Consider the following 25339-nt stretch of genomic DNA (forward strand, 5'->3'; position numbering starts at 1 on the left):
CCACAGAAAACTGACTGTTAGACTGGACCTGCAATGACGTGTCAGGCAGAAGTCAGTGGCAGGGACTTCAAGAGGTCACTTTCACGTTCAGTGATGGACCGTCATTCCCCTCCTTGCAGTTCCTGCTCCCTGCCTGGCCTGCAGTTGCCCCTGGGTCTTGAGTCCTCCCTGGGGGATTCTCAGTATATTGTTCCTTAGCCCTTTCTCCTGGGCTCTCCGATCCCACATCTCCCAGCCCCATGGTTCTGCAGGTCTGTCCCCTGTATGAGCCGTTGCCATCTGCTCCTGCCTCCTCTAGACTGGTCTGGCTTCCTCCAGGCCTCCTCTCCAAGTTATTTCCCGTATAGTTACTGTCTGGTGGAAAGCGTCCTTGGCTGCCCACCGTTTTCCTATGGTTCTATCAAAGATAGATAGATGGACCAAATGGTTGTGGTTACAAGCAGAAGTTAAGTTCATGGGCAAAGTGTGCTCCAAAGAAGCAAGGCCTAGAATGACCCATCAGGCAGTGGATTCACATCCACACTTGTCCTGTGCATCTGGTCATGGAGAGAGAGCCTCCCCCTGCACTGCGCTCTTGGTTGGTTCAGCTGACAGAGAGGAAACAGGACCCAAATATCTGAGGCTGTAGCCAAAGAGTTTATAGCGCTGCAAAGAATTGCTTTGATCGTTCCTCTTTTGTCTTTATAATTTATTAAAGTGGCATATGCTTCTCCAGAATATTACTTTATCTGTTTAATAGAATCTTTTTCTCTAAAATCTTTGGGTAAAATTTATGCTTTAGGAAAATAGGTACCTCCCACCATATCACCATCTAGACCCTGGGTTAGAGTTCCCTGTTTGAGAAACATTGACACTCATTATTACAATTAATCTTCACCAGTAAAGCAGTCGTGACCATAGAGCAGGTGAGGAAACTGAGGCTTACAAAGGTTAAATGACTTTTTTGAGATCATCCAGGACTTGGATGAAGATTAGTCCCACAACCCCATGCCTCCCCCTGCTATTCAATTACAGTATTTCTCTTTCCTATTTGGCAGGCAGCCCTTGCCCCTCACAGAAGCAGCCTGGAACTTCGAGGCCGTTCAGGACATCCAGTTTACAGATGCTCCCCCCACCCCCATCGTGTCCCTGCAGCAGCAGGGACAGCACACAGCTGACCTGTCACTTAAAAGCAGCAGCTGGAAGTTCAGAGGAAACGGAGCCTCCGTTCCTCCCTTTACATATACTTGGATTGTAGACTCAGCTGTTGCGTCCAAGAATGACAATCATCAAAGTCACAGGGGCCTGGGCAAGTTGGGTGTCCCGAACAGAGAGGGGCTGCCAGGAAGGCCTGGGGGCTCCCCTGTGGAGGGTCCACAAGTCCCTGGCAGCCTGGACCAAGGCACAGCCTCTGCTTAGCCTCCTGCTTCCACAAGCGGTAGAAGCAGGGTGATGGCTGGGACGCTTTCTCCTTCAGGGCACTAGGCATTAGCCCAGCCAGGGGCAGCTTGGAGGATGGGGCAGGGGATGGTAGCACAGAGGCGGTGGGCTGGGCCCCCAGGGCTGACTCCCAGGCAACACCTGATACCAGGCAGCAAGGAGTAGAGCAGGGCCACATCTGGGTTCTCCCTGCCCAGCCTCCAAGGCTGCAGCCTTAGCCGCCTCAGCCAAAGTCTTGATGAAGTTCTGAAGAATTATTTGATGACATAAACTCCTGGTCGTCCTTTGATGGATCACCCTGCTCTGCAGGATACCATCCAGTTGCCTCCAGCCAGCATGTTGATTTCCTCTCTGGCTCATCTTCCACCTCTGCTCTCACCACTGACACTTGGCCATCCCAAAGCTGTTGCTGTCTCTTGTCACATTTGTCAGGGCTGGCTGTTGCTTCTGCCTAGAACAGTTCCCCCATTGTGACTGCCTGACTAAGCCCCACTTATCCAGCAAGACTCAGCCTGAGTGCCGTCTCCTCCAGGAAGGCCTCCCTGACTATCCCAGCCTGGGCCAGGCTGTTGGACTCTGTGCACCCACAGCCTTCACCCCATATCACCGCTGTCAGCTCCATCCTCTGTCTCTTGCACTGGACTTTGAGCACCTTGAGGCCTCCTTTTCTCCACTGCCATATGGGAGGTGCTGAGTAAGCAGTTTTTGTATAAATGAATGATTAAAACTTGCTACCACGTGGGATTTGTCCATGCAAGAATAATGGGGGAGTGCCAACCATAACGGTAACGGCTGACATTTATTGAATGCAAACCATGTACGGGACATTGTGATAGGCAGTTGCCATGTATTAGCTCATTTAATCCTCAGCACAGCCTTGTGAAATTTGTCATGACCATTTTCCAGGTCAGGAAACCGAGCCTTGGTTTGCCCAAGGCCACAAGATAAGGGGTCAGCAGAGCCAAGATTTGCATGGAGGTCTGTCTGATGGAAAAGTCTGTGCTCTTAGCCTGCATGGAGCTGGTACTCAGTGGCCCTGGATATCCCACACAGCAGCCAGCAGTATGGGCTTGACTTGTGCTACAATTTCCAGCCGTCCCTGGCAAGGCCGGGGACCCCAGCAGACCTACGAACATCTTGCCCGGGGAGCTGAGGACTTTCATATCTTCCATCCCCACAAGCCTCCAACTCCATCCTGCGTTATTGCAGGATTGGAAAAGACGAACACTGGTATTGTCTGATCCACTATTGTTTGTGTGACAAGGAGTTGATGTGTTGGTGAGTCTACTCCTTCCAGCCCGGGCAACACTGGGCCTTGTCCTCCCTGCAGGAGCCCTGGCATTGATGAGTCTTTCAAAGTTAGTCCCCACTTTCAGGAGAAGCCAGCTCTTCCAAGGCCATGCCACCTGGGCTGGACGCCACCTGAAGCATCCTTGGAGAAGCAGATGAGGGAGAGGACACATACCATGGGCCTCATCCCTGTGTCCCCACATCAAATTGGAATGCTGTGTCCACCCTGAGCATCCCTGGCCCAACTGTTTCCTTTCCACCCCTGGCCACCATCTCTTAGAGGGCTCCTCGGCCAGCCAGCCTGAGCCAGCTCTTATTTAAGTGTGCTAAGAATGGCAGTGCTGTGGCCTGGAGAATCTAAAATGGCAGATCCTCAAAAACTCACTCCAAGTCTTCTTCACGCTGTGGTTGTGTGGTTTGCAGCTTATATCTGGACATGGGTTACCTTGGTGTTGACATAGTTTAGGATGAATCCCTTCTTAGCAGAAGATGAGAGGCTGCCATCTCCGCTCCGAGACCTCCCACTCCCGCTCTGCAGTCTCTACAGGGATGCAGATGCCGTCCGGGGTAGTGGAGAGGAGCAGAGACAGACAAATGTGCGATGGGTTATTAGTTGACAAATGGACTCTCACTGTCGTTTCACTGGGACCCCCAGCTGAGGACAGTGGATGGCAAGTCCCTGCACATTGTGAAGAGAGGGGTGTATACTGCATATTCCCCAACACACCACTCCAGTGCCGTTCTTCTCCACCCGAGTCCTGCCAGGCTGACCTCTACAAGGTGGTTTGAACTTGCCCTTGGGCTTTGGTCTGAATTCAGCCAATGGGAGGCACCTGCAGGAGATCCAAGGGCAGGAGGAGAAAGGCCAGGGTATTTATTCCCCTGGTTCCTTCTCTGCCTGGTCATGGTTTGAGGATGGCTGAATCCCTGTACTAAAGGCTGCAGCACCAGTCTGATAGCTCTGGATCTCCCAAGGTTCCAGAAACATCTCCTTCCCTTTGTCCTTTAGACTCAAGATGTTTCCTCTTCCCTTGTGGTTACCTGAACCCTGCCGCATACATTTATAGTCTCTACAACTCTCTTTAATTACCCCTTTGAGTGTGCCATGTGTTTCCTGTCAGGACCTTGCCCAATAGATACATTGCCAGACATAGCCTTGGACTGTCCAAGAGATAGGGAAACTGGCTCTGCAGCCCTCACACCGCCAGCCACCCCCGTCCAGATAGGAGGAGACCTGAGACTGAGAGTCTTTTCTGGGGACAACTCTGTGTTTCCCTTCCTCTGTCTGCCCCAAGACGAGGGAAGGAAGCTTCAGAAGATCACATGTTGAAAGTGGAAGTTATCTACAAATGGGAAGACAGACATCCCCATTGCTGGATGCTTAAGCCATAGAAACTCAGAGACCTGTCTCTAACTCTACCGGAGTGAAGCTCAAAAAAGCTCTTGGGAGCTGTCTGCATGGACAGAGTCTGGAGATGCCAGGTTACGTGCTGAGGGGCAGATGGACCATTAGAGGTAGGCCCGGCTTGAGCTGTCTTGAAAAGGGCTGCAATGGGAACCGGCTAGAAGAGGAGACCAAGGAGGCTGTGTGGGTACCCCCGGGAGTCAGAGATGAGAGGGAGTCAGGAGAGGTCAGTGGAGAGCCCATCACCCCCATCAGGGAACCGCCTGGTGAAGGTTGCCCAGAGGATGGCCCAAAGAACCCATAAAATCCCCCACAAGAGAGAAGGCGTGCATTTGAATATCTACCAGATCATTCAACAGCCAAAGAGAACCACCAACAGCTCAACCCATGTGTGAAGGTCACCTTCTCCCTGCCGTGACCCTGGAGGAGCCAGAGGCACCATGGAGAAAGGAGGAGGAGGAGGAGGAGGAGGAGGAAGAACAGGGGGGAGAACAGGCAGCAAGCTGCTTCCTTTCCCTGCGGCAGGGTCCTCAGCCTGGGGGGGGGCGCTGGCGCTGGGGCAATCAGGAGGACCTTTCAACCGATGAGAGACTGAAGTTTTGACTTAGGTTGAACTGAAAGTTTTAATAAATGAAAGTAAAGACTGTTTGTTAATCGTGAAGAGTGATTGAAAATTTGTAGGATCATATGGTACTTCAATTTTTAATTTTCTGAGGAACCTCCATACTGTTTTCCACAGTGGCTGCACCAGTTCACATTCCCGCCTGCAGTGCACTAGAGTTCCCTTTTCTCCACACCCTCGCCAACCTTTGTTATCTCTTGTCTTTTTATAGTAACCATCCTAACAGATGTGAGGTGATAATTTCATCGTGGTTTTGATATGTTTCCAAGATGATTAGTGATGTTGAGCACTTTTTAACACATCTAGAGGCCATTTGTATGTCTTCTTTGGAAAAACATCTATTCAGGTCTTTTACCCATTTTAAATTGGATTATTTGCTTTTTTGCTGAGTTTTATGAGTTCTTTATATATTTTGTATACTAACCTCTTATAGTATATAGGGTTTGCAAATATTGTCTCTCATTCTGTAGGCTGCCTTTTCAATGTATTGGTCTTCTCCTTGGCGGTGCAGGTGCTCTTTGGTTTAATTGGTATATAGCCAAAGGAATTGAAATCGGTATTTCGAAGAAGTATCTGCGTTCATTACAGCACTATTCACAATAGCTGAGATATGGAGACAACCTACATGTTTTTCAATGGACGAATGGATATAGAAAATGTGTAGATATATACACAGGGAATATTATTCAGCTATTATTCAGCCAAGGGAAAGAAGGAAATCTTGCCATTTGTGACCACATGGATGAGTCTAGAGAGCATGACGCTATGTGAAATAAACCAGGCAGAGAAAGGCAAATACTGTGCGGTATTACTTGTATGTGGGACCTTTAAAAAAGCCAATTTCATAGAAACAGAGCATAGTATGGCAGTTGCCAGGGGTTGGGGGGAGGGGGAAATGGGGTGATGTAAGTCAAAGGTACAAATTTTCAGTTATACAGGAGAATTAAGTTCTGAGGATCTAAAGCACAGCATGGTGACTACAATTAGTTATACAGTATTGTGTACTTGGAAGTTGCTGAGAGTAGACCTTATGTGTTCTCCTCCAACACGCACACACACGCACACACGCACATGCACACGTGTGCATGCACACACGCACGCGTGCACACACGCTCACACACAGTTAGTGAGGTGATGAATGTGTGAATTATCTTGGTCTTGATAATTCTACAACATATGTGTCTAGCAAATCATGACATTGTACAGTTTAAATATATACAATTATATTTGCCTCCTGTGGGTGGGGTGGGTGTAGGGGGCATAGAGAGGAGTGTCTGAGAGAGCAGGATCGAATGGCAGTAGGGAGGCGAAAAAAGACCATTTCCTGATTTCACTCCCACGAAGCCTAGCCATTTAGTAAATTGGCTTTAAAGCCACTTACATCTTTGGTATTCTGCAGGACTTCAGTCTAAGTAAAAATATAAAAGGGACATCGTTCTCCAGCACAAGATTGAAATAGAACATGTGGTGATGTCAATAAAAGTTGAAGGCAAAGTGACAGGTCACTGCCTGTACCTTGGGTCACATCTGTTTTGCAGAACAAATCCACATTCATCTCCACAGCTCTCACAACTTTGAGTGAGCAGGGGCTACTCAGGGCACTAGTGGGGATGTATGTGCCTTGGACAGAGATGCAGAGACGAGCCCAATACTTGCCTCTAGAAGCTCATGGTCCAGTGGGATATTGGATCATATCTGCTCCATAATTGTTTCCTTTGTACCCTCTGAAGTAGGCAACTCCTGAGAACAAAATCCCCAGTGGATAATCGCTTACACATTTACTGAATGTCCACACAGGCCAAGTTCTGTGCTGGCCAGTGAGGGGACTGAAATACTACAAATGTTACAAAGCTCCGGGCCAACGCCGCGTTCATGGCAGACACGCGATCAGAACTTCAATCTAACTGCACAGATGTGATGCGCACTAACTATACCCCTCTATGTAGGGATGTGAAGTTCTGTGCGAGCCCTTGGCTTGCTCTGGGCTGGCCTCATGAACCTTCCTGCATGTTTCTTTTCATATCTCTCGAATTTCTGCTCTATACTAGGTATGGGGGACTATAACAATGAATAAGATCTTTGCCTTCAAAGAACTCGACATCTAGCAAGACAGATGGATAAGTAAGCCATTAAGAGCAATAACACATGTTAGGTGCCATGCGAGAAGAAAGCTGGGAGGCAGTGGAGCCTGGCAAGAGCAGTGATGGGTCTAGGGAGGCCAGGAAATGCTTTAGATGGAGATGATGTTTAGGTGACAGTGAAGGAGCAGAAGGGTATTCCAGGCTGAAGGAACAGCTCACGAAAATCCCAGAGCTTACTTGCAAAATGGTACATGTGAGGCCCTGGTCCAAGGGATAAACCTGGAGCAGTAGGCAATTGTCAGTTCATGCTGCTCTTCAGGCCAAGCTAAGAGATTTGGACGGTACTCTTTTGGGCGCTACCTGAAAGTTTTAATTTAGGGAAGCGCTGCCATCAGATATGCACTTTGGAAAGATATGGTCTTGTGGCCGAGTGGAGCACGGGTTGTTAAGCAGGGCTGAAGGTGGGAAATCTGGTCCGGAGGCTGTGGTTATAATCCCAGCAAGACATGGGATGCAGAAGCGAGGCCAGAGGCAAGAGCTTTCAGAATTGACCAGAACTAACAGATGGGCTGGGGGAAATAGAGAGGAAGGCTTAAGGAGAGTCCCCAGGGCTCTGGCCTGGGCCGAGTGGCTGGTGGGCAGGTGAGGAGGCCTCATTCCAGCTGGCTCTGGTCTGGCCACACTTCTGGTCCCACGGCCCAGGTGGGGAAGGCTAGGATGCTCTGTCTGTGCTCACAATGTTCACAGGGCCCAGGATGTGCATCTCTGCCCCGACAGGGCCTCAAGCAGGTCTCCTGCCCCGCTCAGCTCTGTCTCCAGGCCTGGAAGCTGCAGCAGTGTTCCACAAAATTAAGTTTTCCTCTTTGAAAGCAGCCTTTGCTAAAAGAACATTACTTAATGGAGCGGGTGTTTAGATCTGTGTATCTCTGGTAAGGCGCAAGGCTCCCTGTGGTGACGTTTTGATGGCCAGGGGCGTGGGGAGGAAGGTAAGTAACCTTTACCTTCGCTGCCGCCTGGGGATGCTCCTCGTCCTTCCGTCATATATGATTAGCTGTCACCCTTCTGTCTCCCACTGTTATCCAGGTCCCCGCTGTCACAGTCACACCCCCTCGGAGGCTCACGCCTTCCTTTCTCTCCAGCTCTCCCTCCCTCTGGTGGCGCCCTGACTGGCTAGTAATTTATGTATGACAATATGAAACTAATTCGGTTATTATGTCAAAGGGAAATTGAATCTGGGGTTTTAGTGCCGCATCTGGGAGAAATCTTCAAATGAATCTGGAGTGGAGAAAAAAGCCTCGGAGTTCGATTCATCCGCTTGTCACACTGTCGGCAAGATTAAGTCATTATAGAGGGCTAAGCCAGGGCCAGAAATGGGAAGGGAAAGGAAGGAGATAAAGGGAATGAGAAACAGGATGGGGGGGGGACCGGAGCACGAGTGTGGAGGGGCAGGCAGAGGCCGGGCTGGGCAGTGGCTGCCGGCCAGGAGGAGGCGGGCTTCGGGTTTCTCCAGGGACCGCCTTATTTACCCACAGAGGCGGCCCGGCTGTGTGACAGCCAGGGGGCAGATGGACAGGCAGTAGGTTCAGTGAGAGGGCCTTTATGCAAACATTAGCTTGTCTCTGTTGCTGGGCATCTTAAACACTGTCTGACTTAAAATCTGCCTTCCCTGCCTTCTGAAGGAGTAGAGTGCTTTGCTCCGAGCCAGGTGAGATGGTGGCTTAGGTGGGCGCCTAAGTGACTGAGGCTGGGCCGCAGGGCACCAGGGGTACACCAAGGCTTGGCACATCTGGAGGATGCTCCCACAGTCTGGGGAGCAAGGAGGGTGTGGAGGGGTTGTTGCTGGAGAGCCTGGGTTGGGACACCGGGGAATAGGGCCGGCACTGTGCATGCGCCCTGACTACAAAGGGATCTGATTCTCAGGGGTTCTGAGAACAATTTACAAGGTTGTTCTGCCTTCCAAGACACTCACACCCTGCTTACATAGGTCCTGCTGCTAACTAGATTTATTTTCTCTGCGATGATGGTGTTGTCCACCCTTGACGTTTGTGGAAATGTTCATTAGGTCCACTCTGACCAGGTGTATCCGCTTTCTCCCCTTCATCCTCATGGCTCTCCCACGCTTGGCATGCTGGAGCCTCTAAGTAGCTCCTTCTCCGTGCTGGTCCTTCCTTTCCCAAAGGAGGGTCATGGTGGATGACCCTCCCACCAAGAACATGAGTTGCCACGTTGGTTTTGCTGGGGACATTTAATACCCGGATTTGAGTGTCTCCTGAACCTCGGATTTCGATTCTCATAAACTTGGACCACCTACTCACATGGGGAAACTCTGGATTGCATGGTTACCATGACTACAAGTCTTCCCTTAATCCTCATAGGCATCATTCTTGCCTTTTAGAACCCTCCAGCCAGGATTCTTCCAGTCCCAAGAAAGGATGCCAAAAGGTCATCTCGACCTTGTCCCTGTCTCTAGGCAGGATTTCAGGGACATGACTGGGTCAGGAATGAATTGAGGTTCATTCCTGTGTTTGTTCTCCCCCACCAGCTCTCCTCTTTTCACTTTCCTGGACTGCCCATGGAAAAACACCTTTTTTTTTTTTTTCCCAAGAAAAAGGAGGAAGCTCAAATTAAAAATGAAAGAATCCAAAATAACCCTCAGTTCTTAACTCACGTCAATTTGACTGTTTCTTCCACCACCCACACTTCGGCTTCGACCAGACACCCACCTAACAGTGCTTATGCGGAACATACTGGCAGCTGTTACTAACCCAAGAAACGTCTTGGCTCTCAGAGCAGCTTTGTTACCATCCTTCCCTTGGGCCTTTGTGTGTCACAGGCTTTTTCCATTCTAAGGAGGATCCTGGTCCCCTCAGAAGGGCCCTTGGCTGCTGCAATCTTGCACCTTCACCTCCTGAGCACGATGATGTAAAAGAATGTCCCATCTCCCACACCCAGCACCATTCTATTTAATACAAGACTCTGTTAATTGGACTGTGTGATCTCAGGGCTGGTTATTTATTAATAGATTATTCAGAGCCTTGGACGGGATCATCATTACTACCAGAGGACTTGAGAGAGGACAAGGAATAGATGGGCATTGCCGAGTGTCAGAGGAGGGGTCTGTTTGAATTCCAGGCACACCCCACCTTGATAACGGTGGAGAAGGTGAGCCATCATGGTCTTGGAGGGAGGTGGCCTCCATCAATATTAAAGCAAGCTGTCAGTGAGGGGGGCCCGCCCAACCCCACGGGGAAGCAGGTGTCTCCTTAAGTTCGTGGACATCCCAGGAGCCTTGAGAGGTGTGGCACCTGAGACCTGAATGCGTCAGGTCCACGGTCCTGAGAAGCTGGTGTTCTTGGCCAGGTGAGGAAGGGCAAGTTCTAGGGAACAGCAGGCTTATCACAGCTACAACACTGTCCCCATCTGACTGGGTCCTGGCATGGCTTCATCATCAGAGTCATTTAGTCCGTTCTCCTGCCTCCAGGCCCATCGACCAATAAAATAGCTAGTTTCCCTCAACTAGCTTTTTTCAGCCAAGCTAGTTGAGGGAAACCAGCTAGTCGGGGAGAGCTGGTTGGCGCTCCTCCTTCTAGAGTTTTCGGGAGGAGGTGATGCAGTCATGCACGACAACGCTGGCAGCCCCACTCCTGAAATCCTCCCCAAAGCGCCTCGTGATGCAGATTTAGCCAGAAGAACCAGATGCTCAGAGCGCTCTGAGCAGACAGGTGGGGGCGGTGATGCCCAGTGAGGGGCCTCAGGCTGACTCCCCCTCCCCGCTGGGGTGCTCCCTGGCTCTGCTTCCATGACCTCCCTCAGAGGAGACTAAAGCCAATACTCAAGCCACTGTCGGTGAGGCCCCTGAGCCCAGGCATGTCCTTGAAAAGCTCATTCAGGCTCCAAGGTGAGGAGGCCAAGCATGGAGGTTCTGCAGACCTGGCCCAGCCTGCTGGACAGCAGACCTCACACTCTTCCCGCTGCCGCTGGCACGGGGCCACTGGTCAGTGCTGTTGTATCAGTGGGGCCAGACTAGACAGCCAAAGCTGAGGGGGCATCAGGAGAGGCACTTGGGCAGATCCAGGTAAAGAGACTCCAGGTCTGCAATAGGGGGTGGAACCCAGGGGCACAGGCTGTGGGACTAAGGCTCCAAGTCAGAACTTCGGCAACCAAGATACCTGCACATTCCCTGCTGGCTTTCAGAGCCTAGGCGTGAGGCTGGGATGCAGGTGAAATCAAGAGCCTTCAGCCAAGGAAGGAGAAGGGGGCCCTGGGGGAGGGGCAAGGAGCCACACCAGCCATTTCTGCTGAGTTTTTCTGCTGCCTGGGACCGGTGCCCAGGCAGCAGAAAAATTCAGACAGACTAAGACGGGATTGAGGAATGAACTGGGTTATAGTCTGTTAGTGGATCATTCTCTCTAGCTTTGCTTTGCTGGGAAATGTGTTTAATTTTTAATTTTATAAGTAAAACATGAATACGCTCTTGTAAAAATTCAAAGAATACAAGTGAAGCAAAAGTCCTCGTCTTCTAGCTCCATCTTCCCCTCCAATCCCTCTCCCCTCCTGGAAGGAAATCATTTATCATCAGTTTAGTGTTTAAATAGATGGGTGGGTAGGCAGGTAGACAGGTAGATAGTAGATAGATGGATGATAGATAGCGAGACAGGGAGATGATAGATAGATAGATACATGATAGATAAATAGAGAGAGAGAGAGACAGATAGACAGACAGGTATTTATATGGTTTGCCTTTTCCACTTGACAACATTTCTTGGTGTGATTTCCGTGCCAGTGTGGAAAGATCCACTCCATTCGATTGCTGCATTGGTAAGCGGTAGCACAGTTTAATTGTAAGCTATAACGGATATTCATTTTGTTGTTTTCTTATTACTTATGATAAGTATCCTTTTCATGGCTTTGACAGATTTAAAAATGGGCTTAGGAGTGACTGATGGAGACAGGAATCCCTTGGGATCCTTGGGGGAGACTGCAGTGTGGAGAAACTGAGCTGTGATCGAAGCCGGGCCACGAAACAGCCTCCACATGAGTCCCGTGCCTCAGCCAGCTTCTAGAGCAGCTGCTTCCAGTGGGTTCTGGGGTGGCTCCCCACCTTGGAGCCTCTGATGCCCTGTGTCTCATGGGCTTGGGTCCCTTGCTATTCCCCAGGGCCACCTTGAGGCCCAGACTGCAGCTGGGTACAAGAGGCCGCACTGCACCACAAATGTCTTGCAGGAAACGCGAACTCTGCGTCCCAGCCTGTTCCAGGCAGGTCAGAGTCAAAGCCGGATGCTGGAGGAAGAGCCCAGATCATTCTCTCACTGCACCGATTTTCAGAAGATGCTCTCTCTCTCTCTCGCACAGAATCATAAACAGTATTCCTGCAGCAGGCCCAGCCAAGGGGCAGGTGCTATTTTGAGCTGTTTTCAGTAATTGGTTAATGCGGGGACGAGTGGGAGGCAGGCACAAGGGCCTTTCTGGATGCGGGGCTGACGTCATGGGTGAGTTTACAGAAACGTGGTTTCCTGTGTGGCTTTGGAAACAGTTTCTCCCCCGATCATGTGTCACTGGGACAGATGGAGAGGAGGTGACTCCTTTGTTCTCAAACCTTTCATGCAGCCCCAGGCCACCGTGGGCTTTGGTCTTGGTGTGTCGTTTTAGTCAGGAGTCAGGTGAAAGTCACAGCAACCTGCCGGGGGCCCCGAGATGAGCATGAAGGGTGGGGGTCTTCTTGCTTGTGTTCTGTGAAAAGAAATCCGCTGCGATCCCTCGTCTTTCTCCTGCTCCTCCATCTACTTGCTTATTGATGGAGCTCTTTCTGTGGCTAAGACCGCAGGCAAGATACTCTCCATGCTGGTGGCTGGCCTTGCAGGGGAGTCACAGTACCTGGTAAGAGCAAGGGCTGTAAAGCTGGGTATTGACTGAGTTCACACCCTGCCTCGTGTTCTTGATACCTAACGTCTCTGTGCCTTGATTTTCCTGTCTGAAAAATGGGCATAATTATTAACTTTACCTTCCCCCCAGCCCCCGCCCCCATCCCCAGGGCTACAGTCAAGACTCAGTGAGACGAAGCAAATAGATCACTCAGCGCGGTGCCAGGCACACGGCGGATGCACAAGGGCTGGCAGCCATCATTACTGTTTATCACATTATGTTGTAATGTTCTCTTTAGCTTTCTGTTTCTTCCACCAGACTGTGAGCTCTTTCCAGGGATCAGAACCATCTTTTTCCTTGTCTCCTCGGTTCAGGTCCTCAAAATAGGTTTCATGAAAGGAAGTGTGGTAAGTGAAAAACGGCTATGCCTCTTTACAATTCCTCCCATCAAGTGGTGAAGTCTATTTCCCCTGCCCGGTGGAGCTGGCCATGCGACTTGCTTTGACCGATAGAATGCAGCAGAAGGGATGCCACCTGACCGTCAAGCCCAGTCCTTGCAGCTTCTACTCTTTGGCCCTTGCTGCCCTGTGGTTACCATACAAGGAAGTCCAGGCCAGCACCCTTGAGGCTGAGAGACACGTGGAGACAGAGGTCAGGTGACCCCACCCAACCCAGCCATCCCATTACACTTCCAGGCTTATAAGTGAGGCACCTGGAAGAAGCCGGCCCCCAGGCATCCCTCCAACGGCAGCCACGAAGGTGAGACCTGCCCAGATTGCGGCATCATGAGAAGATAGATGGTTGCTATTTTAAGCCACCAAGTTTTGGGTTGGTTTTTTTATGCAGCCGTAGATAGATGATACAGGAAGCTTGGGGAAAAGTCATCTTAGAGTTTATAAGAGATAAAAGAGGAAAGCTGAGCATAGTCCAAGTAGACTAGAATTTCAGAAGGCAGAATTGTTCAGGTTCAGAGAAAACAATTATAATTCCGTGGGCAGAGGCTCTGAAAGGGAAGATGGCTCAGGAGGGCTGAGAGGCTCTCGAACGCTGAGTTCTGATGCCATAAGCACAAATGAAGCTGACGGGGAATCACGAGTGAGCTCTGCGGTGAGCTCAGATTTGTAAAGGGGCACATCCCTAAACTGGGGTGGGAGGTTCACATCACAGGCAAACACGAACACGACACAGGCCCACATGAAGGGTACCAGTGACATTACAGTCCATGGCGAGTTGGGAACGCCAGGAACGGTGGGTACATTAAAGAATTTTGAAGCAAGAACAAGAGGGGGGTGAGCTCCATTCTTTACGGAGGATGTTATAATGCTGAGAGAGGCCCAAGCATCATTCCCACTTTGCTTGTCTCCTATCAAGGAAAACTTTCCCAAATCTGGAGAAAGAAAAATATAGCTGAAAGAACTGAAACCCAAATAGGATGAGGCAGTAGTGAAAGCATGCTCACTGTTATGTGTTTGGGATTTTTATTCCCAGGCCAGGGCGCACTGCATTTCATCCCAACGCTCAGGAAGAGCTTTGAGCAGGACGGTGGGCATATTGTTGCCAGGCATCTCTGGGTGGTTGATTCACCTGCATCGGAATCCACCAGGACATGCTTGTCAAGAGCAGATTCCCCCACTGCCTTCCCGCATCCAGCTTGAATCATCGGTCTCTAAGGGTGGGGACTGAGAACATATATTTATTTAGCCAAGACATGTGTGCCCCTCACTGGCACTGTTCTGAACAGTTGGCACATACCCCTCCTTTTTTTTTTTTCTTTTTTGCGGTATGCTTGCGGTATGCGCGCCTCTCACTGTTGTGGCCTCTCCCGTTGCGGAGCACAGGCTCTGGACGCGCAGGCTCAGCGGCCATGGCTCACGGGCCCAGCCGCTCCGCGGCATGTGGGATCTTCCCAGACCAGGGCACGAACCCGTGTGCCCTGCATCGGCAGGCGGACTCTCAACCACTGTGCCACCAGGGAAGCCCCATACCCCTCCTTTAATCTTCATAACAATTCCTCATGGGAGATCCTATTGCTACCTGTATTTTAGAGATAAGAAAACTGAGGCCCAGAGAGGTTGAGTGAGGGTACGTGGTAGGTAGAGCCTGAACTTGAGCATGGGCCCTGAACCCATGCTCTTAACCACTAGGCTATACAGCCACTTGTAGACTTTCAACAAGCTCCACAGGTAGCCCCCTGCATGCTTGTATCTGTAAACTCTGCTCTGATGAATCCCAGGGAATGGAAGAGGTAAATGGTGTCTCCAGCTTCAAAAATGGGGAAAAAATAAGATCCCAGAGACTGTGGTCCTTGGTCAGGCTCTAACGTTGCTTATTAAATAGATGGTTTGTGGACACTTAGGGAGATGGTGAATGCCAGGAACCAACGTGGATTCACCAAACATAAGCCGAGCCAAAATGATCACATTTCTTTATTGAGAGCATGGCTGGACTAAAGGACCAGAAATGGAACGAACATTTCCCAACACCCATTCCACCCCCAGAGGTCTGGTTCAGTTGGAGGCAGGCTAAAGAGAACTGAGCCAATGAGACATGAAGTCAGACTTCCTTGGAGCTTTGGAAAAAAGAGAATCCAGTCTCTCTCTGGATGGAAATAAAGAAGCTTCTTGCCCCAATTACTCCGACAGCCACCTTCTGAGCATGAGGGGGACCAGACTTAAGGAGCTAATAATGCTATGGACGGTAGATGAGACAGATAGAATCTAAGCCTCAGAGGACATCATCGAGCTACAGAACCAATCAACCCTGCAGGTGCATCTGTCTCTGAGCTTCTTATTACATGAGCCCATCAGCTTCCTTATTGTTTAAACCAGTTTGATTTAGGGTTTCTGTAACCTGCAGGGGGAAAATAATCCAACTGATATAAAGGGAATACCTTACATATTATGCACTCCCATTTCAGAAAGTTATTTGACCACATTTGTTTTCATCCTTATGGGCAAAATGGAGAAATGAGGGCTAACTATTATCATCAAGAAGATTCACTACCGGTGGATCAAAAGTTGATCAGAAACCAGATAGTATAAGCCAGGTGGTACTTTTAAGGCAGCTATGTGCACACTCAGAAAGGTTGGATAGCTGGGCTTTTAAAAAGAGCCACAGGCCAGCAGGATTCAATCTTCTGGGATTCACTGGGACGTTGCCTGAAATGCCCCATTTGTGTCTGCGTATTCCTAAGCTTGGTGCAAGCCTCAAACTCCAGCTAAGATACTGATGTTTCCAGCCCTGATGCCTCCACCTGGTACCCTTGCCTCCTGGACTGGTGTGATATTTACCGACTGGCATTTCTCCCTTGACCTTATCCTTATCTCCTGGGTTGGAAATGACCTTTGCCCTCTACTTTTTCCAAAGCGACCCCTAGCATATCTCTAGTTTCAGTCCAAATGTGCAGTTGTGGGTGGCATTTGACATTGGAACCAGAGTAATGCTTCGTAGGTCAGTGTCACCGGATAAGTGGTCTCTGATGGGTGATGCAAAACTCAGCCTTCGAATCTTGGCCTGGCTTGGATCAACTACTTGGCACAGAAAGTCAGCTTACCCAATTTGCAGACACCTCAAAGCTGCAGGGCCAGCTAAAGTCCTGGCTGACAAACTATGCTTCACAATGATCTTAAAAGTAGCTGGAATCATAAGCTGGAAACATATTCTTTAATCTCAACTGCAGAAACACCCTACAGTAGTTGACGTAAGAAAAAAATAAGCTACCTAACTGAAATGAAATAAAGCTCCACAGTTTCTTTAAAACAGTGATGTAGGGGCTTCCCTGGTGGCGCAGTGGTTGAGAGTCCGCCTGCCGATGCAGGGGACGCGGGTTCGTGCCCCGGTCCGGGAAGATCGCACATGCCGCGGAGCGGCTGGGCCCCGTGAGCCATGGCCGCTGAGCCTGTGCGTCCGGAGCCTGTGCTCCGCAACGGGAGAGGCCACAACAGTGAGAGGCCTGCGTACCGCAAAAAAAAAACAGTGATGTAATGTCACTGACCAAAAGGCCAATGGCATCTAAACAAAGCTCACTTGACGCACAGTGTCCAAACCGTGGAGGTGATATCCCACTGAGAATGGAATTGTTTTGGGGGGGGGCCTGTATTTGAACAAGGGCATCCAGAGGGCATCAAGGGAAAGGGACAGCATGGGAAGGAGAAGGGAAGGGCCCGGGGGACAGGAAGAAGCCTCTGCAACATTCCAGAGCCCGGATCAGGGATCAGTCCATGGAAGTTACAGGAAAGCAGAGTTTGGTTCATTCCGAGGAAGAATTTTCTATACAGTAGAATTTAGGGCAAGTTAATATGACCTAAGGGCTGTGGAGTCAGTCCCAGGTTCAAATCCCAGCTCTGCCACACACTGGATGCATCGCTGTGGGCAAGTCAGCTTTTCTGAGACTCAGTTTAAGCTTCCATTAAATGGAGATCTCTCACTGGGTTACCTGAGCTGGTCCAGGGAAGTGCTTAGCACGGCAGCAGGCACAGAGTCTGCACTTAATAAATTATCATTCTTTTTATTATTAATAACAACAATTAGATGGGGTTCCAAGCAGGGCAATAGGTCCTCCATCACCGTGGCGTTAAGCAGAGGCTATATGTCAACACGCTGGAAATTTTTATGCTCTGGGTTGGAGGTTGAAATTGTTGATTTCTAAGGCCCCTTAGAATTCTAATTCCCTGATGTTAAGTCATTAAAAGAGCCCAGGCTTCTGGTCAGGTCAGGGACAGTCATCTATTACTGGGATTGAAATTCCCCGCCGGCTCAAGGGCCCAGAAGTTTCACCGTGTGAATTACTGTTCAAATCCATCACGTGGGTGCCTGTGCACACCTGTGCTGGTCCACAGATATGCGGGATTCTATGCATATCTGCATTTGGACACATGGGGATGGGTGTGTGCCTGTGCCTGCATCGAACCGTGCCCCCCTCTAGAAGACACCCAATTATTATGTGTGAGAACACTGCATTTGATGGCACGATAAGAAGCAGATTCTGCCGTGACCCAGGTCCACGTTCATCTCAGCTCCTCGCCCAAATCTACTCACCAGAGACATGACCCATTTTTGATTCTGGGATGTTTGTACTTGGAGGGGAAGTTGATTCTTTCCAACTGCTGAGGGTCAGGCTTGCGGGCTGGGACTTGATAGCTTGTGCTTAGGACCCCACCCTGGGCTGGCCTTTCCAAAATCATTCTCTAAGTACCTGGAATTTGGCTTTAGCCCCATTGATTGATTCCCTTTTTAGACTTTTTGTCCCCTTTAAGAGGCTTTTTCTGATCCACCTGAGGCCAACTTGTTACATCAGCTCCCCCCTCCTAGAGGAGAAGCCAATCCATTGACAGACAAATCAGTCCTGGACAGTTAGTACCTAAAGGGGCACAGATTTACCCATGGGGCCCACTCACTCATCCCCGGTGCACCAGTGTGTGTCAGGACGGTGCCTACCACTAACACGAGGGCTTTACAACTCAGCAGAAAATTCGCGGCAGATAACCCAGTAAGTATAAAAAATGTGACAGTCCCCGTGCAGAGGCTGGCATGGGGAATAGGGAGGGCGTGGGCAAGCCCATCGCTCCTAGGACCAGCCCCTAGCTGTGTTTCGGCCTCGGTGAGGATGAACGTAGGAGTGCTGGCTCTGTGGCTGCTTGGATGTGGCAAAGCTATCTTGGGAAAGGAGGCATTCCTGGGATACTGTCCATCCTCCCATGTGGGTGACAGAAACTCTGAATATTTTGCAGAAAGCTTCCCCTATCTTCTCTCAGGTGACATCTTATAACAGCAAGTTAGACAGCTGTCATTGGCTTGGGGAGGTCATGTGACCAGCCCATCACCAGGTAGGGTGTTCCAGAGCCAGGACTTCAAACCAGGTCCTCAAATTCCACACCCCATGCCCTTTCCAGCACATCTGCCGTCTCCTGGAAGCTGCCAGGAACAGGCTCTGACTGGCTGGTCCATCGCATGCTGTGACCTGTTGCTCTGTCACCCCTCCTGGGCTCACACGCATGGCCGGGTGAGTGGACCCGTGGGTGGTATTTCATTTGGTTCCATCTTGTGCTGGTTGGCACCATGCACTATCTCTGGGGAACCCCTTTAGCTCACCCTATTTCCTCATTCCCTGTCCTAGCTCCTAGCACAGCCAGGGTTCCTTCGGAATGCCATTTGGAGCAGCAGTGGCCCCTGGGCGGGCTGGCCGAGCAGCAGGGCAGCCGCTCCCCAGAGCAAGCCTGGTGACCGAGCCGACGTGGACAGCACGGGAGGGCTTCCTCTGCTTCTGCATTATCTTCCCGTGTTGCCGCAGGGTCCTTTGTAGACTGTCTCCTGAGTTATTCTCTATTTATTGATGTTATTACTATTGATCCATCCTCTAAATAACAGGGACCCCAAAGCTCCATTGAAACCATTGATCACATCTATAATTCCTTTATTTGTAATATTGTCACTTCTGAGACTCTTTGGATGCCTTCCAATACCTTAGAGAGGTGGAGGAACTGGAAGACTATTTCTCCGAGGGAAATTGAGGCACAGACAGAACGGGAAGTTGGCCAAAGGCCATAGAGTGGAACCAGCCCCTGCCTGCTGACACTTGTTCCCCGCCCAGCTCCTGATGTCACGTCTCCCCCTCCTGCTATGAGATGCTCCAGGATAGGTTGAGATTCTCAGCTCAGCTGAAGACTCTCCAGTGCCCCACGAAGGCAGAGTGAAGGCCTCTGCATCTGCCTCCCAAAGACCCTGGCAGCCCTCGGCCCTGCTTCTCCCCACGTTTGTGCTCCAGCCTCAAAGGGGATGCAGTGAAGAGCTTTCCCACTCTACTGCATCCCAGCGCCCCCAGGTATTGAGATCTGCTTTGTGAAAGCCGAAGGAATCTTTTTTGTAAATGGGGTGGGGGAGGGCTGGGGGTGGATGTAATACCACAGATGCTTTGCCTTTTCCATTCTGAGAATATTGGCAGGAGAAGGTGGCATGTGGGTACCCGGCTTTCCTTATATGCACAGAGCAGCGTGTCTTCCGGTGGGGTCAGAGTAACCTCTCTCGGCAGCCAGTGGGGAGCGGTTGTCTGTTCTCAGGGTCCCAGGCTGGCAGCAGGGGCACCATTCGCACCCTTCTGTGGTGGGTTAGAGGCTGATGGTGAATGTGGGCAGTGTTCACGCTGGTTACTCAGGTCGGGAAGTGTTTATAGTAGTAGCATCCAAGATGGCCTCTACGGGGGATGCCCACCACTGAGAACATGCCTCCTTGTAACCATACCGCCTCGCTCTTCCTCTGCCCTGTTTATTTGGGCTTTAGGAGTGCTTTGCCCTTTCCCAGCGGCCACACCCTTGACCGTGCCCTTTCAACTTCATGGGGAGGAGGCGACCTCGCCTGTTGGCAGAAACGAGCATCAGTCTAGGCTCGGTTTCCAATCTTCCAAGCTCATAAAACTTGCCACTCTTTGCAAGACGGGGTGGTTCATCCCTGTTTCATCTCTGGGGGTGGGCAGGCACAGATGCTGCTGACGGATGGGAAGTTTAGAAAACAAAGTCTTGGAAATCGATAGAAGAACATACAAGCTATGTATCATGTGAGCGCCTCTTGTCTGCTCTGCAGTAAATCAAAAGTAATGAATGGGAGGCTCTGCAGCCAGGGACCCCCGGCCTTTCCCTGAGTGTGGGGTTGGCTTCGTGCTTGGCTTTTCATCATCTGGGCACATATTTTCTCCTTTAGTAGACCTAAAACTAAGGCCGGATACTGACTTTTTTCTTTCACTATCTCTGCCCCCACCTCAACCCTTATCCTCTTTAATTTCCATCTTGTAAGCATTTGGCGTCCCTTGTAGAGCGCGATGTACTGCAAGATAAGCGGCCTCAGTGGCATTGTGAATGAACAGCTCCTCCCCAGGGCTGTGTTACTGCGATATTAGCAAACTCTGATCCTGCTGCAGTTTGAACACCTCAGCGCCTCCAAGATGATTATCTGTGAGGTTCCTCAGACACAGAGCTGTGGCCAGCGCTTGGTTAAGGAGCGGTTTTGAGGAGATTCCCACAGAGCTGGAGAAAAGAGGGCAACTAAGACAGCCTGGGCCACACCCTCCCTGGAATACCTGCGTGCCAGGTGGGGCTCCTGCCTCTAGGCCGCCATCAGCCTCCCTCCTGCCTCTCCTCTGAATGGTCTTTTTACCCCCTTGCTCTAACTGAACCCCACTCTCCCCTCACGTCTCCCCTACACTCACAGGTCGGAGGCTGTTTTCTTTCCCTTGTGCCCGGGGCTGGAGGAGGAATAGGGTCCTCCTGGCTCCTCCCTGCTTAGTTTCCTGCCAATATCCATCCCTCCTCCTGAAAAACACCCAGATTCAGATCTTGAGTCCAAGACTCTACCTCCCTCTGTCCCTCCTTGCTGGAGTCATCTACGGACCGCTGGTCCTCCTCTCCTTTCTTGAACACCTTGGCTCCTGGATCATGGTGGTTCTCTCCGACCCACCTCAGAGTGATTACCGGGGGTCTGGCCTGTCGACGTTTTGATTTCCTGTCCTCCGGTCAGCTGGTCTCCAGCCACACCCCATAGTCTCAGCCTGAACCCTGTCACCGTCAGCAGGGCCCATCTCTCCACAATCTCCATCTCAAGCCGTCTATTCTCCAGCCCCTCAGCTTTCATCTTCCGGTCCCACCCGAACCTATACTTTGTTGGTCCTGTTACCTCTTTGCCCCCTTCCTGGTGTCCCAGTGTACCCCCTGAGCCAGCTGCAGTTTCCTGATCAAACATCCACTGCAAGTGCTCTCAACTCCCTCACCCCTCTCTCCCTTCCGGGTCACTTAGCAAAACCTCCAACTTTCCCCTACTCAGTGTGTGCGCCTTTGCGAGCAGAGCATAGCTGGAGAGGATCCCGCAGAGTACGCTGATGGTCTCACTTTAAATTTATGATCCCTAAACTGAAGTGGGTGTTGGCTGCCGGCTGGCATCATCCATCTTTTCTCTGCTCCATTCATTCTCCTCCTTTCCCCGATGAGTGTTTCATACCATCCTCTCTCTCCTTAAACCTCAAACACCTCCCCTGCATCCTCATCTCCACTGAAAACCTTGCTATCTATTCACTGAAAATGTGGGAAGAATTGAAGTAAACCTTCAGACTCCCATCCCCACAACTGCCCTCCCACCGCATCCGTTTTCAAATTCTCTTCTTTCCTGTGCTGTGGGCAGACGGTCCACACTCCTGCCAAAGCCAGTGCCCACCCCTCTCTCCTACTCAGGGACATTGCCCAGCTCCACCCCAGATCTCTCCTACGTCATTAGTTTTCCATTCTCCCCTGGTCCTCTCCTCTCAGTGGGCAAACCTGCTGTGATTCCTCCCATCTTAAAAAAAGGAAAAGTAAAGAAAAAACATTGTGTCCCACCTCTTCCTCCAGCAGCTTATATCAACTGTCCTGGAAAGAGCTGTCCACCTTCACTCCATCCCATTCTTTTCCTCCATTTGTGTCTCATCTGCTGGTCTGCTCCACCCAGGGGTTCTTATCCCGGTTGTCCTTGCCTTCCAGAGTGCCAAGGTCAGTGGTGAGTTCTCAGCTCCCATCTTGTTTGACCGTCAGCAGCTTCGGGCTGCACTGATCACTCCCTTCCTATTGAAATACTTTCTTCCCAAGAGTTTGGGACCCCACGTGCTCCTGGGAATGGGTCCTTCTCCACTGTCTCCTTTGCTGGCTCCCCTTCATCTCACCAACTGCTTGACATTGGAGGCCCCCAGGACTCAGCCCGGGCACCTCTTCAATTTTTCTCTCTACACACAGCCCCTTCAATCCTAACCAAAACCAGTTACCAGCACTGGCAGAGCTCCTGGTGCCTGGGAGACATGACAGTATGATTGACGAAGGATCAGAAGGCCTGCTCACCACTCTCCAAGCCCACGGCACACTTTCCAGCCTTTGCCTGGACTGTCCTCCTCTCCTGCCCCTCTTCCACCCCGTTCTCATCTATCCAAAGGAAATTCCTCTTTTCAACCCCAGCGGGAATGCCCTCTCTTTAAGTTGGCACTGACCCTTTCCATCCTATGTGCTCCTAGATTTATTTATGTTTATTATCCATCTGCTATTTACCCCCACACACACCCTGTGACTGGTATTACAGCCAGTCGTGGTTGATTCCAAACTCCCCTGCTTAGAAGGCCCTAGAGAGTAGGTCAATGTGCTTGTTTACATCCCCACCAGCAATGCCCTCTATTTCCCCACCCGATACAGACCCTAGAACACTCTCTTACACATCACAGATAATCAATAAACATCTTTTTGGATGAAAACTGACTGCTCAGTAGCATAACGCACCTCCTTGGGGAGCTCATTCCCGATCGTGTCACCCACATTCCGCATCGCTCTTTCTGTGACCAGTTCATGTTGCCTTGTCTTGTTTTTTTGCCTCGAAATACACTGCAAGTTCAAGTTTGGCGGGAAGCACATCCAAATCTGTGTCTCTGCTCTCTTCTCCCCGTTCCCAAGATATTGTCAGTACCTTGTAGATATAGTAGGAGTAAAGCATGTACTGAGCAAATGCTTGATTTGGGGCAAAAGCTGATGACTGCTGCTGGCATTGGTGCCATAAGGCCCGCCTCCCTTTCTCTCTGAAGGCCTTCCAAACATAGAGGGTGGTTTTCAGAGCCTTGATTCCAAGACCCCATGCAGAGATTCCAGAAGCATTCTAGGGCCTGGCTTGTATTTCTTAAAGCAGATTTCCTAGAGTCCATCCAAGTTCTTGGTGGCACAGTTTCTTTTAACCCATCGTCCTTCCCATAACTCTTCTCCAGATCTCTCCTCTCTTATCTATTTCCTTTTGGCCCCTTTTCTCAGCTGATGTCTAGGTACAAAGGAGCTTCCCATCTGAGAGCAGAGTACTTCTAGGAATCCTTAAAGGGGCAGCCCTAAAAATGCAATTCAAGACGAACTGAAACCTCTCATCCTTTAGAGCTCAAAGCAGGAGATAGTCCCGAGGGGACAGAAGCATTTGGCCAATGAATTTGCGGAAGAATCTGTATCCTTGATTCCTGGAAAGATAAGCCCGTCAATCGGTTGAGCAGCGTATCTAAGAGACCATCTTGTTCAGGGGCCCAAACTCAGATATCACAAGGACCAGGAAGAGGATATAAATAAGTAATGTGGGGTTTGGATGGTAAATGACAACGGACACCCACTTTAATACTGGAGATTCCCAAGGAAGCAGAGCCTGAGGCAAAGCTTGCATGCCATGATTTTACCAGGGGGTACAAGAGTAAGGGGCAAGAAGAGTGAGGCGGACTTCCCTGGTGGCGCAGTGGTTGAGAGTCCGCCTGCCGATGCAGGGGACACGGGTTCGTGCCCCGGTCCGGGAAGATCCCACATGCTGCGGAGCGGCTGGGCCCATGAGCCATGGTCGCTGAGCCTGCACGTCCGGAGCCTGTGCTCCACAGCGGGAGAGGCCACAACAGTGAGAGGCCCGCGTACCGCAAAAAAAAAGAAAAAAAAAAAAGAAGAGTGAGGCAGGGAAGGACGGAGAGGTGCATCATTGGACAGAGATCTCTCTGTCTCATTTCCCTGGTGGCGCAGTGGTTAAGAATCTGCTTGCCAATGCAGGGAACATAGGTTCGATCACTGGTCCTGGAAGATCCCACATGCCGCAGAGCAACTAAGCCCACGCGCCACGAACCTGCGCTCTAGAGCCCGTGCTCCGCAACAAGAGAAGTCACCGCAGTGAGACAGACAGATCCAATACGAGGATGCATCATCAAGCTGGCCACTATCAAGGGCAACTTATTGCTCAGTCTTGTGGAACTACCTCCAAGAAGCTGCAAAAACTACCTGTCCAGAGGAAGAGGGAAGATTTAGCCACTAGATTCAATATTCCATTTGTCAATGGTTAGCCGCACTGAGCACTGACTTCCCTTCCCTTCTGGAGTAATTCATGAGTGCCAAAATAGATCCCTCAGCATCCCATGTCTTGGTGTTAATGATGCTGGAGGTGAGAGGGAGGCAGCAGGTGACACAGACAAGAGACAAGACCCCCACAGGGAGTACCTGTTGGAGCCAATGCAGAGCTGCTCACCCTAACCATTGCAGCAGGAAAAGAGGTGGGTCAGGCCAAGGGCATCCGAAGTGGTGCCTAAGAGATGTCCATACCATCCATCCCTGGCCTGACCCACCCTGACTTTCCATTGTGTCTGGCACTCAAAGCACAAAACAAGGGCTCCTTTTTTGTGAGCAGAGAACTTCACCCTTGTTCTGAAGGCGGAGGCACAAATACAGTCACAGAGTCCCCTTAAAGATGGAGCCAGACATCACTTTAAAGAGATGTAAGGCAAGAAGATTAGTGAAACAAGCTACAGTCCTCATTGCTGGCTCTGGTCCCAAGGCTGCAACTGACACTCACCATGTTCTCTCTCCCCTCTCCACTGTAGGTTTCCCTCACCCGTGGCCAACACTTTGGCTGGTCTGGGTTGCTTGCCTTGTGGGACCTGGCCTTTCATCCCTGAGGAGTCCAGGCTCCTAATGGCCTTGACTTTGCTGAGTAATGATTGTCATTATCATAGGAGTACCAAGAGACACCCCAACAAATCTTCTGAGTTCCAGACATCCTTCTCCCTGCTCCCATTGTGTAGCAGAACCCCTAGCTCCTCACGGGAGCCAGAGTTAGTAATCCTGCCCACATAGTGACTATTTTCTTTACTTACTGGTTCACTGG

The sequence above is a fragment of the Delphinapterus leucas genome, chromosome 7, assembly GCF_059928025.1.
Source record: "Delphinapterus leucas isolate spDelLeu-1000000601 "Yukka" chromosome 7, BTC_Dleu_Yukka2, whole genome shotgun sequence".
Classification (NCBI taxonomy): Eukaryota; Metazoa; Chordata; class Mammalia; order Artiodactyla; family Monodontidae; genus Delphinapterus; species Delphinapterus leucas.